Source organism: Pinus tabuliformis, chromosome 9, assembly GCF_031772625.1.
Source record: "Pinus tabuliformis cultivar Carrire ecotype Pingquan chromosome 9, CPIR1, whole genome shotgun sequence".
NCBI lineage: Eukaryota > Viridiplantae > Streptophyta > Pinopsida > Pinales > Pinaceae > Pinus > Pinus tabuliformis.
Genome location: NC_142307.1, coordinates 1,383,277,495 through 1,383,284,710, shown reverse-complemented (window position 1 = coordinate 1,383,284,710; position 7,216 = coordinate 1,383,277,495).

Sequence of the window (7,216 nt, the reverse complement as noted above, 5' to 3'; positions counted from 1 at the left end):
TTCATCCACCGCTGTTACTCCATCGTATGTTGGCAGTTCCCTTGCCTCTGTTGTCACGCAATGCAATGATCTAATCATCATTTTGTAATTCAGCATTGTCACTTCGTGCAACTGGTTCTGCCAGCGTTCTACTTCTTCGTTTGAATCTGAAGTACAGGAAATGTCGTGCTCCCATGAGATTCTTCCATCTGCAGTCGGGTTCACCTGCTCCTGGTCTCGCACCGTTATTTGGTAAATACAGTCGCTTTCATCGTCGCGCACTGGTTCGGTGTAGCGCGCTCCTTCGGCTGGATCTAGCGGAACTACTACGCGAAGGGACTTTTTCTCGAATATCATCTTCTACTTCTTTAGGTTAATGACTCCATTCATATCAATGGCCCAGTCTATTCCTAGCAACGCTGGGATAAGGATTGCTATCATCGACAATCTCTATTACTTCAAAGTCTGTCTATGTGCTCGTGCCTTCGATATCAACTGTTACCCCCTATAACCTCCCCATGGGCAAAATCTTCTGTTGGTTCGCCATTCGTAATTGAATAGGGGACCACTGTAACGCGGGCCTGCCCATGTGTTCCCATGTCTGCTTTGGTAACACATTCATGTCCAAACCCAGGTCTAGGATTACCTGATCCATTTCGTATTCGCCAATCTGCGCTGTCAATCTCATTTCCCTCCTAATGCGCAATGCATGCTTTCCCAGTTTCCAGACTATGCGCAGTTCCCCTGACCCTGCACATCTGGTGATCAACTCCTGTAGTCCCTTAACTGCCTTATTGTCACGCAGCAGTTTCATGCATGTCTCCAAAAAGGTAGTAAGCATAGAAGGATCCATCCCTGTCTCTAGTTGATCCTTACTACCCGAAGTGGAGGCTTCTGTGAAGCTCTTCTTAGCTTCCATGAACATCTCCTTTACGCGTTCTAAGTCAAACTCAGGTTCCTTTGTAGGAGCCTTGCGAACCCATGTATCTTCCTCGGGCTTCTTCCCCTTATCTTCCCCTGTGGTCGCACCACTTCTGAGCACTATGTTCACATTTGGGTCCTCTTTGCACAGTTCAAACCTCATCATTTGAATATTTTGAGTCGGAGTAGGCTGGAGTACCCCTTTCTCGCACATTTATGTGATCAACGTAGGACAATCTACTGCTTCATGATCAAACTGAGCACAGTATGAACAAGATATTCTTGTCGGGTTGGTACAATCGCGGGTGTAGTGCCCTGGTCCTCCACAATTGTAACAAATTAACTGTCTGCTGCCCCTTCCTAGCCCCATTCCTCCTCGTCCTCGACCTCGCCCCTTAACTCCAGCGAGCGCCATCCTTGCTGCTGGGTCGAGGGCTCGCGTTTCTGTCTACATCCGATAGGCTAGGGTCCAATACATCATCAACTCGTAGCTGCGACAAGTACGCTTGTCGTGGCCTACTGACCTACAGAAATTACAAAACAACTGTTGGGGAGTCTGTGTATACTTCTGCAACAAATGACAATTATCCGTCGTGTGCTTTCCTCCTATTTGACAAATCGCGCACCATAATGCGGGTATCACATTCGGCCCTACCTGTGCCTCTGGTCTCAACGGCATTAGCCCTCCCTGCCAAGTAGTTCACGAATACTGGACAGTGATCCTTGTCATGGCCCTGGCCTTTGCATTTTATGCACCACACTTCCTCGTGCGCCTCTGGCCGCAGTGCCCTATCCTGCTTCAAGCTCTACATTTCTAGGCAAAGATTCTGTAGTTGCGCGTGGATTTGTTGAACTCCTAGCCCTGGATCTTGTATCAGTGTTTGATGCAACCTCATCGCCATTTCCAATGCTTCGACCTGGGTAGAAAGTTTATGTTGTGACAGCACCGTCCTCAAGTTTGGTGTTAGAGATGCTACAAACCAGGCGCGATGTTGTGCATCGTGAACGTGATATTAGCCTCATGGATCGTACTCTTTAGTCACTGATCCAAATCCCAGGGGGTCTCGCCTGGAAGCATCACGATTTCTTTAAACCCGATGATTGACTGTGTCTCTGATTTCGGCTGGCCAAATTCTCTGTTCAATGCATTTTGGATCTCTATTATTCTTGCATTTGGGTGATCATTAGAGTGCTTGATATACCATGTCAATGCACTATCCTGTAGCGTGCTCACTAATGTAGCCTTCTTAATGTTGTCGTTTGTGACCCCTTGCGCTTCCCACACCGCTCTTACCACGAACCAGAACTGGTCTGGGTCTTCATTCCTTACTCCTCTGAATACGGGTAGCTTGATTGCGCTCGCCATGCTGAACTACGGGTTTGGTGGAGGTGGAATGGGTGAAGATGGAGGTGAAGGAGGTGAAGCGGGTGATGGCGTAAGTGGAGGTGGTAACTGCGGAATGCGCTGCCTTATCAAACTAACCGCACTTCTCAGAGAGACCCGAGCAAGCTCTTCCTCGCTCTCTCGTGAAGGTGAAATTAAGGGACTTTTTCCTAATTCCCCGCTACCTTTGTAGGTCTTTCCGCTCTGCGTCGTTCCAAACATTAATGTATTCACATAACCCGCTTTTCACATAACATCATGTTAATCCAAGTATTCAAAGATTTAATGTACTTACCTCGCGGTCCCTTGAGAAAACGTCGTTCTACTTCGTTGTAGCTCACGATCATGTCTATCACAAATTCAATGATAAATCCCCCTATTATTCGGTTGAGCCAATGGTCCACAGCTCGCGCGATCTTATCTTCTAATGCCTCTAGTCTGCGCACTAATTCCGGAGTCCACACTATTGGTTGGTCGAGCTTACACCTTCCCTGGTTGTCGACTAACCTCGCAATCCACTCATACAGTTTAGAAGGAAAGGATGCAAAGAAGATCTCGTGGATTTCTGTATACACGTAGCAATCCAACCACCTTTTCTCAGATACCTGCAGAGTTTTGTTTTCCTGTGTCATGAACTCGTGAATCTTCTTGTCCAACCACTCTTCAATTTCCTTCTTGGTTGGGTTCCAATGGCACGACATCAGACATCCCTTAGGCAGATCCCAGTCCCGGCAACAGAACCATTTGTTAGCTTGTTGGGGCCTGACCTAGGTTCAGAAGTGATTTAAGCAAACAAACCCGAAACTACCGACCCTTTCAGCAACAGTTTGCGATGCGCAGACTGAGGTCTCACCCAAGGTAGTATGGGAGGATGCTAGAACTAGGTTTCCGCACCCTAGGGATGTCTTGATGAAGTCTAGGAAGTTTGCGAACCAAACCTGTGTGCTTGCGCTGCTCCGCGCAAACGTCTGCCCTTTGAAACTTGTGAAACTGCTTCCGCGCAGCGCTATAAAGAGCTTGAAGAGGTGTTGTCTAGATCCTTTATCCTTACTGTGCTATTATTATAGATTGATCTTAATTGTGTGGGCCAAATATTCTCATTAGTCTTTCAACATTCATAACAAGTGCGCGCAATCATAAAACTGTAAAGAGATGCATAAATATAACAGAAGCATAGACACACAATATTTCAGAATCAACTTATCTTTTATTAATTCTTTGTCTAAGTACAATCCCAACTCCACCCTGCGCACTATGTTGCAGGGATCTGCGCACACAGCTGCGGACTCTACCAGGCCTCTGCGCAATCAACTGCAGAGCCTCTTACTACTACTACTACAACCCAAGACTCGGACTTACAGACTCAGAGCTAATTCATCATCCAAAAACCATATGACTCCCTTTACCCTTAGAGCCTTGCTCTATTTATACAATCCCATGGTCCATGGACCATGGGTAGGCCAACACACTTTACATTAAATTACATTATCTTTAGGGTGGACAACCCTAGACTCTCGCACTCCGCGCCCGCATTTCGCGGGGTCTTTCCATTACACTTGACCAAACTTCGGGCTTCAAGCCCCAAAAACTTGCTATGGGGGGATCCGCTACCCAACAATATAGCTGCTTTCCCATAGACCAATTTGAAAGGAGATTTCCCCATGGATCTTTTAGGAGTGACCCTATTAGCCCATAGGGCAAATTTTAGTTGGGAGTCCCAATTTCTCTAGCTTTCTGCAATTGTTTTCTTCATGATCATCACTATCATTTTGTTGGAAGATTCAACTATTTTGTTTCCCTGAGGATAGTAGGTAGTAGAGTGGACAACTATAATGTTGAATTTTTGACAGAAGTTGATAAATTTTAGAGACTTAAAAGCCCCAAACCTGGCCAAGATATTTTCGTCCAAATATTTTATGACCACAGTGTCAGTTGCATTTCAGGGTGGGATTACTTCCACCCATTTTGTGAAATAGTTTGTGGTTGTGAGTATCCACTTGTGTTGGCCGCTGGAGGGGGGGTGTATCTCTCCAATAAAGTCCAATCCCCATTGCTTGAAAGGCTCTTCTATACAAATAGGGATTAAGGGGAGTGGGGCTAATTTATGCTTTTCGGTGAAAAATTGGCACCGCTGGCAGGCCTGAACATAAGAGTGAACCTCTCTGAACAATTTAGGCCAGTAGAATCCTCCTTTCAATATATTATGCAAAGTGGTCTTCCAATTATAGTGTCCCCCACAAATGCCACTATGGAAATCATCCATTACCCTCTGAGTTTCTATTTCTACCAAACACGGAAATAAAATTCCAATTGAGTCTTTCCAGTATAGTATGCCATTCGATATAATAAAATTTTGGGCTTGTAATCTTAATGCTCTATACTTGGATTTATCCATCTTCACTGGGCACCTCAAGAATAGCAGATAGTGGATGACGTCCTTATACCAAGCAGATGTTTCATATTTGATATGAATTTTTTGGATCGATCTCTTGATCATCTGTTATTGTCTCACCTCTTCATCTTCCTCTGTCAATAGGTTAATCCCCAAGGTCTGTTAATTAGACTCTAATAAGATTTTGTCCAATCCTTGTCCTTTGAAAAGTATAATGGGCTTGATATCCATGTCATACTCTTGAATTTTGGCAATCCACTTACCTCTTTTTCCATCACTGTCTCCTTGCACCAAGATGTCCTTGAAAACCGTTGTAGGAACATAAGTTATAATGTTAGAGTGTAAAACATAAACTCGGAAGGCCTTCAAATCTTTGACCATGGAATAAGCCTGTTTTTCAAAGATATTATATTTTAATTCAACCTTTCGCAACACTTGGCTGAAGAAGGCTATAAGCTGCTCGTGACCTTCCTTATTCTTCTGTAATAACACAACGGCTATAGTATGAGGGGAGGCAAAAGAAAAGATGTAAAATGGCATTGAATAATCTGGGCTGACTAACACAGGAGCCTCTACAAAATCTCTCTTGATCCTAGAGAAGGATTCTCGGGAATCTGGGCTCCACTTTACTTCGTTCTCCTTCTTCAACATCTTTGTGATGCCTTTCACTATCTCTGCATAATTAGGTATAAATCTTCTCAAGAATTTAATCCTTCCCAAGAACACTTGGACCTCCTTTTTATTTCTTGGTAGGGAAATGTGGCTGATGGCTTCCACACGCTTAGGATTGATCTTCACCCCCTCATGTGCTACTATATGCCCCAACATCTTACCTTCACTTAGAGAGAACTGAGATTTCTTTGGATTTAGAGATAACCCATACTTCTTGCATTTCTCAAAAGTGAGTTTCAAATGTTCAATATGCTCCTCATCTGTTTTAGAAAAAATCGTGATATCATCGAGGTAGACCACTATGAATTTGTCTTGTTCTCCCATGATTGCTCTATCCATTGCCCTCTGGAAGGTTTCTCCTGCATTTATAAGGTCGGGTTGCATTCTTGCATACATGAAGGTCCCCCAGGGTGTAGTGAATGCAATTTTCTTCTGATCACCGGGATGCACCTCTACCTAATTATACCTCGAAAAGCCATCCATCATGGACATCCAAGCTGAGCCAACTATCTTCTGTAATATATAATCCATTTTCGGCAATGGGTAATTGTCTTTCAATGAAGCTCTATTGAGGTTTCTGAAATCTACACACAGTCTTATCTCTCCATTCTTTTTCCTAACAGGAACCAATTTTGCCACCCACTCTGAGTACCTTAATGGTACAATGATCTTGACCTGAAGCAAATTCCTCACTTCCTTCTTGATGGGTGGGAGTAAAAGGGGATTGATCTGTTTTATTTTTTGCTTACAAGGCTTCATTCCATTCTTTAAGGGAATCTTATGTTGAATAACATTTGTATCAAAAGTCTTTAAATCTTCATATGACCAAGCAAAAACATCTTTATTAATTTTTAAGAGATTTAAGTACCTTTGTTTATATTGATGGGGGATCCCTTTTGATAACTTGATCATCTAGGATTCATTCTCCGAGCTGATGTTGCAATCCTCCACATATTCATCAGCTCCCTGTTCAGCAGGTTTTGAAGCCACGTCATTGGATTTTAATAACCTCTCCAAAGGAACTAGACCACGAGGAATGGTGTTTCCCTTTAGCTGCAGAACTCTATTCCCTACAATAGTTTCCTCCCAGGCGGTTGGTTGTTCCTCTGTCACTTATTCTTCTTCTTGGTTGATCACAAAATTTAAGAATTCACCAATGAATTCCATGAAACACTTGATTTTTCCAATATCTTCAAACACTTGTCAGTGTTTCAAATTGTCTGGCACTGAGGGTATGTACCTAACTTCAATTTCATATATGAGAAGTGGATTTTGCGGTGGCTTGAAATTACTGGCAGCTATAGCCAAGGAATCAACCATTCGATTTCCTTCCCTGGGTAAGAATTGGACATTAAAAGCTAGGAAGAAGTTTTCAATTAAATCCCAAACCTCATTTCTATAAGCCCTTAGCTAGGGATGCTTAGTTTGACATTGGTCCTTGATTTTCTTCACCACCAGTTTTGAGTCTCCAAACACAGTCAAGCATTCAATGTTTAAATTCCTTGCTACTTGCAAGCCTAGTAGTAATCCCCCATACTCTGTCGCATTATTGGTTGCCTCAAATTCCAATTTGAAGGAGAGGGGAATGAAGTTACCCTCTGGAGATATCAACAATACTCCTGCTCCATTTCCTTCTTTAGAATTTGCACCATCAAAATGCAACTTCCAAAATTTGCTACAATCTCTAAGCTACTGATCTAGTTTGGTTTTTGCTTGTACCTATGTTTCTTCTAAAATAAAATCATCTTCTTCTAACATTAAGCAGGAGAGATCCCTTTCTTTCCCATACAAAAGAGCATTATTTGGGAAATCAACTTTCATGATTGTTTTAACCACCAAAGATAAGGATGGTAGCATAGGTAAGATCC